This window comes from Nansenia antarctica, assembly GCF_963989245.1.
Source record: "Nansenia antarctica genome assembly, chromosome: 8".
NCBI lineage: Eukaryota > Metazoa > Chordata > Actinopteri > Argentiniformes > Microstomatidae > Nansenia > Nansenia antarctica.
The window spans coordinates 2170677-2180335 of record NC_137678.1 but is presented as its reverse complement, the minus strand read 5'-3'; the positions used below and the strand labels follow the sequence as shown (position 1 = coordinate 2180335).

The 9659-nt window shown below is 40.8% G+C and overlaps 1 pseudogene across 1 annotated transcript; it reads left to right on the top strand.

The window, feature by feature from the left end:
- Nucleotides 1-239: 239 nt before the first annotated feature.
- Nucleotides 240-1260, top strand: LOC308163568 (putative nuclease HARBI1; annotated as a pseudogene). The gene has a single exon. The product of its transcript is annotated as a putative nuclease HARBI1 (transcript).
- The last annotated feature ends 8399 nt before the right edge of the window (nt 1261-9659 follow it).

The window sequence follows — 9659 nt, the reverse complement described above, 5'->3', positions numbered from 1 at the left end:
TCAGACATGGCTTAAGCCTAGTTCCAGACTAAAAATCCATTTAAACTGGTTTAACTAAAAACGTCTTGCAGAGACATAGCTTAAAACAAGACAGATTTAGTCTATTCTGGTTTAAATTAAGATGATTGCAAGAAGGAAGTTTAGAGCTATTCTAGGACTAAATTGAACCAAGTTGGAGCTTAAATTAATCCTCCAAGGAGGCAGGTTTAACTTCAGTTTAACATTGTCTGTGAGGAAGCATGGAGTACTTGGATTATCTCAATGAAGACCAGCATGCCTTACAGAGGCTAGCCAGACGGGTACTTGTGGATAGGAGTGATCCACTGACTTACTTTGATGAAATAACTTTTAGAGACCGCTTTCGGATGCACAAGGAAAATGCATTAGAAATAATTTCTTTGCTTGAGCCTGGACTATCCATTCAGCTGTCTCAACGAGGAAGGTCTGTACCTATCTGTACTCCAAGTCCTCATTACCTTGAGGTTCTTGGCATCTGGAAGCTTTCACCGGGAAACAGGTGATCTGTGTGGTGTCCATGAATCACTGCATGTAGAATAGTGCACAAAGTTTGCAGGGCCATTTGTGGACTGAAGAGTACATATATCAACTTTCCTGATGCTGCTAGCCAAGCCAACTATAAAGTAGAGTTTTATGAGTATGGACACTTTCCAGGAGTGATTGGCTGTATCGATGGATGTCATATTCCAATCAAGTGCCCATCAACTCCTGATGCTGAGGAGTACAGGAACCGCAAGAACTGGTTCTCCATTAATGTTCAGGGTGTACTCCTAATTTGGAGTTCTCAAATATTGTTGCCCGTTGGAAAGGTTCAACTCACGGATCTTTTTCAATTCTTCATTGTGTGCTGAGTTTCTGAGGGGACAACATAGTGGACTAATGCTTGGTGACAGTGGATACGGCCAGAGTACATTTTTATTCACACCATACATTAATCCCATAACAGCGCCACAGAAGAGGTACAACAGGGCTCATATCCGCACTCGAGGTATGGTTGAGCGTATGTTTGGGGTATGGAAAAATCGATTCCAGTGTTTACGCAACACACTCCGCTTCAACCCAAGAAGATGCTGCATAGTGATCATTGCTACAGCTGTGCTGCACAACTACCTGAGGAGGCAGCACTGTCCTGAACCTCCACAGGAAGGTGAAGATGATGCAGATGTGCCCATGGTTGTGGCAGTCGGTGACCAACGAGGACTTGCACACAGGAATGCCTTCACATTGCAGCACTTCAACTAGGGTGAGATGCATTTATTGTTTGCTTTGTACATAATTTAAGAGTAAAATTAAATGAGTGACAAGGCTGGAATAAAATAATCAGTACTCGTGTAAATACTCTTGGGAAATTACAAGACACTTTTATTGTGAATCACAAGAGTTAAGCACAATTGTCTCAGCACTGTACTTCATTGTGTTCATAGCTTTCTCCTCCAACTTCATTTCCAATTCAACCTGGAGTATACTCATTTTAAATTCATGTTCTTCCTTTAGATATTTCATTTTCTCTTCATGAAATTCTCTGGCTAACTTTTCATGCATTGTCATCTTTATTCTTCTTCGCTGACAGGTGCTGACAACTTCAGTTATGGCGGCAGCAGATGTGGACGGTAAACACTCATTGTGCACTGGCTCTGTCACTTGGGTCACAATTGTTTCCTCTGGGAAAATGAACAGTGTTAGAAGCACACATTTACTTATATGAACCTTAGAATGAAGATTGACAGTTGAATATGGAGGTTACCATTTGGGCTCAGGCTCAGTTCTTAATTTGCACTGTCCAAATGGTCATCATCTGGAATACCATCCAGGGGTTGCTGGTGCTCTATCATTCCAGAAAGCACATCACTGAATTCATCAGTTTGGTGATCTTTTGGTGGTCCGTCACCAGTAGTGAATCGCTCTCTTCTGGCTTCTGCACTCTGTTTTTTTAAAGTCAGTTTGATGTTCTTCCAGAGAGTCTATAAAAGCAGATGTCATTCAATATGAATTATCTTACACACATATTTTTATTTATTTTATTTAACCTTTATTTATCCAGGGAAGTCACACTGAGATTTGCATCTCTTTTACAGGTGAGCCGAGGCCAAAAAAAGCAGCAAATAAGAAGTGAAATGCTGATAATCTCATGAAGAGATGAATGAAGATCTCACCTGAAGTTGCTGTACTGTTCGTTTTGTTACTTGTTCATTTGCATTAAATTCACTGCTAATTGCAATCCAACTACTCTTCTTCTTTTGCTCGGTAGCAGCAGTATGGTTTTTACTTTCAATGATTGGATGGTTTGATGCAATTTGTTTTAGTAGCGTCTTTTCCAACTCAGTGTAGTTCTTTGAACGAATTCTGGTTGCCACTGCCATTGTTCCATCTCAAGATCCACATCAGTCACATCAGTTTCTTACATATTTTTCTGACAAAACCATTTGCTTTCAAAATAAAAGCTCCTGGTATTGTTTTCTATCAATGTTCTCACTAAAAATTGTGTTTTCTGTTCCATTCCGGGTTTTCATGGGGACCATTGTATGAACTAGCCTGGCTCCGCCTCCCTCAAATGAGGCTTAATCCAGGTGTTTGCAATAAGGCTTACTTAGCTTACTCCAGGACTCCATAGTCTCCGACTTACTAAGCCACAGTTGAGATACTTTCATGCAAGCGGCTTAAATGACCTAGTTTAACTAGTCAAGATTAGGCCTAGCCCTGTCTTTATTTAAGCCCTGTCTGAGCAACCGGCCCTAGTGTCTGTAATTGTTAGACTTTCTGTCAAACATGCATTTGTGTTATTAAACCACACTCAGAATCCATAAATGATGCTATCGGAAAGCTATGTTGTAGAGTCTCTCAGTCTCCACTCTGTGGAGTGGACACTCAGCTGGACAGCCTTACCTCTGGCTGAACCCCCTACACAAACCAATAACAAGAGGTGAGAGGAGACCTGACAGTGACGTATGTAGGCCTGCTACTATACTGAGCTTTTTATTTGTTATTTTTTACTCAGATCAAAAAGAATACTTGGGGTGAGAATTGCCCAATCACTAAAGACAACATAGGAACACTAGCAGTAGCAATATCAGCTGAGTACACACAGATACAACAGGCAGGCGACTGGGTCAGGCTACAGTCAAGGCAACAGGCAGACATACAGGCAGACATACAGGCAGACATACAGACAGACAGACAGGCAGACAGACATACAGGTAGACAGACAGTTAGACATTCAAACATACAGGCAGGCAGACATACAGGCAGACAGACAGGCAGACATTCAAACATACAGGCAGACAGACAGACAGACATACAGGTAGACAGACAGACGGACAGGCAGACATTCAAACATACAGGCAGACAGACAGACAGACAGACAAGCAGGCGTACAGGCAGGCAGGCAGACAGACGCTCTTCATCATGTACTGTAACTAAAAATAACAGTAGGAAAGAATGCACCCCCAAAACATCACAGACAGACAGAGAGAGAGAGATCCCCGCTGAACACAAGCACCACTATAAAACATGGGTCTTAAAAAGTGCAGCTATGCTTTCACTTGGCAGGAGCGTCTTATACAGTATGAGTTGTAACATAAACGTTAGAGTTACTGGGGGTCCTGGACATGTTGAAGAACTGCTCCTGAGAGAGGAGCCACTCTGCCTGGCCACTAGGTGTCACTGTTCATCTGCACACCGCTACCCTCAGAGTGAGAGACAGACAGGGATGCTAAGTGCAGCTTTAACACAATATCATCACCCCCCCTCCCCCTCCCGCTGATGTCATTTCAAGACTTCTCCCTCGTGCCACCACTTCCCGGAGACCAGACCCCCTGTCTGCAGAGAAGCCGGTTCTGTGAAACATTCCACGGGCCAGCGCCAGAGAGAGAGGATGCTGTGTTTCCACTACCACACCACTTCACCTTGTGATAACCCCCGTGGTGAAGACCCAGAGACATCCTGAGGTACTCTGGTCCCGACCAGGACCTGAACAGAAGGAGGGAGGTTCGTTGTCCCCTACTTAAAAGTGACATCATGGATGGTTTTAGCACTTTGAGCCAAAAGGGGCCTATAAATAGCCAGAGATGATGTCAAACAAATTGGATCTAGTTTGGACAGACTATCAAATGACCATAGTGCACCTTTAAGGGTTTTCTTGGTGGGATATATACTGGTGTGTGGAAGCAGGGTGGACAATGATGCTAGTAATGATGCCATATCTATGTACCATATCTACCATATCTACCATACCTACCATATCTATCATATCTACCACATCTACCATACCTACCATATCTACCATACCCCTACCATATCTACCATACCTACCATATCTACCTCCATATCTACCATACCTACCATACCTACCATATCTACCATATCTACCATATCTACCACATCTACCATACCTACCATACCTACCATATCTACCTCCATATCTACCATACCTACCATACCTACCATATCTACCATATCTATCATATCTACCACATCTACCATACCTACCATACCTACCATATCTACCATACCCCTACCATACCTACCATATCTACCATACCTACCATATCTACCTCCATATCTACCATACCCCTACCATATCTACCATATCTACCATATCTACCATATCTACCATACCTACCATATCTACCTCCATATCTACCATACCCCTACCATATCTACCATATCTACCATATCTACCATATCTACCATACCTACCATATCTACCATATCTACCATACCTACCATATCTACCATATCTACCATATCTACCATATCTACCATACCTACCATATCTACCATATCTACCATATCTACCATACTAACTGTTTGAACGGTACTGGTCTGGTCAGTTACTAACTGTTTGAACGGTACTGGTCAGTTACTAACTGTTTGAACGGTACTGGTCAGTTACTAACTGTTTGAACGGTACTGGTCAGTTACTAACTGTTTGAACGGTACTGGTCAGTTACTAACTGTTTGAACGGTACTGGTCTGGTCAGTTACTAACTGTTTGAACGGTACTGGTCAGTTACTAACTGTTTGAACGGTACTGGTCAGTTACTAACTGTTTGAACGGTACTGGTCTGGTCAGTTACTAACTGTTTGAACGGTACTGGTCAGTTACTAACTGTTTGAACGGTACTGGTCAGTTACTAACTGTTTGAACGGTACTGGTCTGGTCAGTTACTAACTGTTTGAACGGTACTGGTCAGTTACTAACTGTTTGAACGGTACTGGTCAGTTACTAACTGTTTGAACGGTACTGGTCAGTTACTAACAGTTTGAACGGTACTGGTCAGTTACTGACTGTTTGAACGGTACTGGTCAGTTACTAACTGTTTGAACGGTACTGGTCAGTTACTAACTGTTTGAACGGTACTGGTCAGTTACTAACTGTTTGAACAGTACTGGTCAGTTACTAACTGTTTGAACGGTACTGGTCAGTTACTAACTGTTTGAACGGTACTGGTCAGTTACTAACTGTTTGAACGGTACTGGTCTGGTCAGTTACTAACTGTTTGAACGGTACTGGTCTGGTCAGTTACTAACTGTTTGAACGGTACTGGTCAGTTACTAACTGTTTGAACGGTACTGGTCAGTTACTAACTGTTTGAACGGTACTGGTCAGTTACTAACTGTTTGAACGGTACTGGTCAGTTACTAACTGTTTGAACGGTACTGGTCAGTTACTAACTGTTTGAACGGTACTGGTCTGGTCAGTTACTAACTGTTTGAACGGTACTGGTCAGTTACTAACTGTTTGAACGGTACTGGTCAGTTACTAACTGTTTGAACGGTACTGGTCTGGTCAGTTACTAACTGTTTGAACGGTACTGGTCAGTTACTAACTGTTTGAACGGTACTGGTCAGTTACTAACTGTTTGAACGGTACTGGTCAGTTACTAACTGTTTGAACGGTACTGGTCTGGTCAGTCACTAACTGTTTGAACGGTACTGGTCAGTTACTAACTGTTTGAACGGTACTGGTCAGTTACTAACTGTTTGAACGGTACTGGTCAGTTACTAACTGTTTGAACGGTACTGGTCAGTTACTAACTGTTTGAACGGTACTGGTCTGGTCAGTTACTCACTGTTTGAACGGTACTGGTCTGGTCAGTTACTAACTGTTTGAACGGTACTGGTCAGTTACTAACTGTTTGAACGGTACTGGTCAGTTACTAACTGTTTGAACGGTACTGGTCAGTTACTAACTGTTTGAACGGTACTGGTCAGTTACTAACTGTTTGAACGGTACTGGTCAGTTACTAACTGTTTGAACGGTACTGGTCTGGTCAGTAACTAACTGTTTGAACGGTACTGGTCAGTTACTAACTGTTTGAACGGTACTGGTCTGGTCAGTCACTAACTGTTTGAACGGTACTGGTCTGGTCAGTTACTAACTGTTTGAACGGTACTGGTCAGTTACTAACAGTTTGAACGGTACTGGTCAGTTACTAACTGTTTGAACGGTACTGGTCAGTTACTAACTGTTTGAACGGTACTGGTCAGTTACTAACTGTTTGAACGGTACTGGTCAGTTACTAACTGTTTGAACGGTACTGGTCAGTTACTAACTGTTTGAACGGTACTGGTCAGTTACTAACTGTTTGAACGGTACTGGTCTGGTCAGTTACTAACTGTTTGAACGGTACTGGTCAGTTACTAACTGTCTGAACGGTACTGGTCAGTTACTAACTGTTTGAACGGTACTGGTCAGTTACTAACTGTTTGAACGGTACTGGTCTGGTCAGTTACTAAATGTTTGAACGGTACTGGTCAGTTACTAACTGTTTGAACGGTACTGGTCTGGTCAGTTACTAACTGTTTGAACGGTACTGGTCAGTTACTAACTGTTTGAACGGTACTGGTCAGTTACTAACTGTTTGAACGGTACTGGTCAGTTACTAACTGTTTGAACGGTACTGGTCAGTTACTAACTGTTTGAACGGTACTGGTCAGTGTCCACTGTCTTTCAAAGCCATATCTACCATATCTACCATATCTACCATATCTACCATATCTACCATATCTACCATATCTACCATACCTACCATATCTACCATATCTACCATATCTACCATATCTACCATATCTACCATACCTACCATATCTACCATATCTACCATATCTACCATATCTACCATATCTACCATACCCCTACCATACCTACCATATCTACCATACCTACCATATCTACCATATCTACCATATCTACCATATCTACCATATCTATCATACCTACCATATTTACCATACCCCTACCATATCTACCATATCTACCATACCTACCATATCTTCATATCTACCATACCTACCATATCTACCATATCTACCATACCTACCATATCTACCATATCTACCATATCTACCATATCTACCATATCTACCATACCCCTACCATACCTACCATATCTACCATATCTACCATATCTACCATATCTATCATACCTACCATATTTACCATACCCCTACCATATCTACCATATCTACCATACCTACCATATCTTCATATCTACCATACCTACCATATCTACCATATCTACCATACCTACCATATCTACCATATCTACCATATCTACCATATCTACCCTATCTACCATTTCTACCATATTTACCATACCTACCATACCTACCATACCTACCATATCTACCCTGCTGCTGTCTTGGACCAGGTCTCTCAACATCTTTTTAGTTTTTACATTTAATCTCAATGACACTAACCTGGATAAATAAAGATGGAATATAATCAAATCTTGTCAACACATGTAAGGCATGTCAATGATGGACAGAAAGGTTGGTAAAAGTCAGTACCATCTGGGATCAGGTTCTATGCTTGCCTATGACTCACAACAAGATGATGGTGGGATTATAATGCCCTCAATGCCATATACTGAAGTCATCCTATACTCTCAAAAGAAACCTGCATTGTTCCAAATGTCTACTATTTATTTTTGCATTTTTGCATTTCTATCAATAATGAAGTGATTTGGCTGAGTGTTCGACTCCACATCCACGCTGGCAAGTCCTGTCGTATTTTCAAACATGTGAAAGCAATTACCCATTCTCTGATATCCCCCTCCCCCAGGTTCAGACATATCTGTATTCTGGATGCACGTGCCTGTGGTAACTTATTTTCCAGACAAACACATTTTCGTCATGCATTTCACTTCTAAACTGCAACTACGTTTTGTATTGAGTATTGCCTTTTTAACATCTATAAGCTTATTATCAGTAAATACAACATGTCCACCCTCCTACCCTAACCCTAACCCTATCCTGAGCATTTTAGACATTCCAATTGTTTCCCAGAAATAACAAAAAGAAGACAATTAAGCAATATCACACGAGAGGGAGTGCTGTTATACTGAATATCAGCACGGCTGTGATTGGGTCGTCGGTACGAGGCCGCAGGCCGAGTATGAAGACAATCACAGAATGTCTAGAACAGTTCTACAGCGCAATTTATTAGTTAACAGTAATAAGTGACAACAGATTATGATTTGTTTGTTTATTTAATCATTTATTTTGGCTCTGTCAACAAAAAATTGTTCCGCAACTGAACTGTTGCCTAGTAACCTGAACACAAACATCTGCAGGCTAGCCACTTTGTATTAACGGTCATTTCGGAGTGATACCTATAGTTAAAAGTCCCAGTGCTGTTATACTGTATATCAGCACTCATGGAATGCCTCTTGTCCAATCAAATTACTTGGTTGGAACTAACTGTTGTATAATGAATGATATCATGATTTAGCTCTAGCTGCTTTATGTTGTTCATAAAGCAATAAATCAAAAAGCAATACATGCTACTAGTATAAAACAGTAGGTGTAGATGGATTGATCTACTCACTCTGGTTTTAAGCCAGTCAGCACCCTGTGGCAGCCATGTCATACCGTCTCTCACCCTCCTGCTGTGCACTGATGCCCAAAGACTTTAAAGTTGGAATATCTCCCTCATAAAAATTACAATGAAATGTAATTAAATACCCTTCAAATGAGGTAAATACCCTTCAGATGAGGTAAATACCCTTCAAATGAGGTAAATAGTAAATACAACATGTTGGGATGACGGAGTTAAAACCTGAGGTGTTAATTTTACTGGATTTCAAACGCTGAGATCATTTCAATAAAGTTAATGACATGTAATTGATGCAGGCCAGTGCCAAGACCCTTCTGGAAAAAGTGTAAAAACGACAACAATGAAGTTGTTTATTGTTTATTTAGCACATTTCACAGAAAAGTATATATATATATATCCTTTTTTTCCCTTTAAAAAAAATACAGGCAGACAGTTAAAAAGACAAAATACACAAAAGATTAGAGGATAAAAGTATAACAGCCATGCAGGTTGAAAGAGTAAAAGCATGTCAGGACTGTAGAGACTAATGCATGTGGTTCTCTGTGGTTCAGTTGGTGCCTTGTGTAAATAAGGCACTGTCAATTATGTAAATGATGTAAATGATGTAAATGATTAATTTTGTATTATAAAAAATAGGCTGGATTCCTGCTGGGACCATATATACTGAAAACTACATGACTCACTGCAATGAGAGTCTTTGAATAAAACCGTCAGCTAAATGGCATACAGTATATTATATATTAGATTAGATTCACTAATCTAGTGAAAAAAAATAAGAAGCATTCAAAACTAAACTAATGAA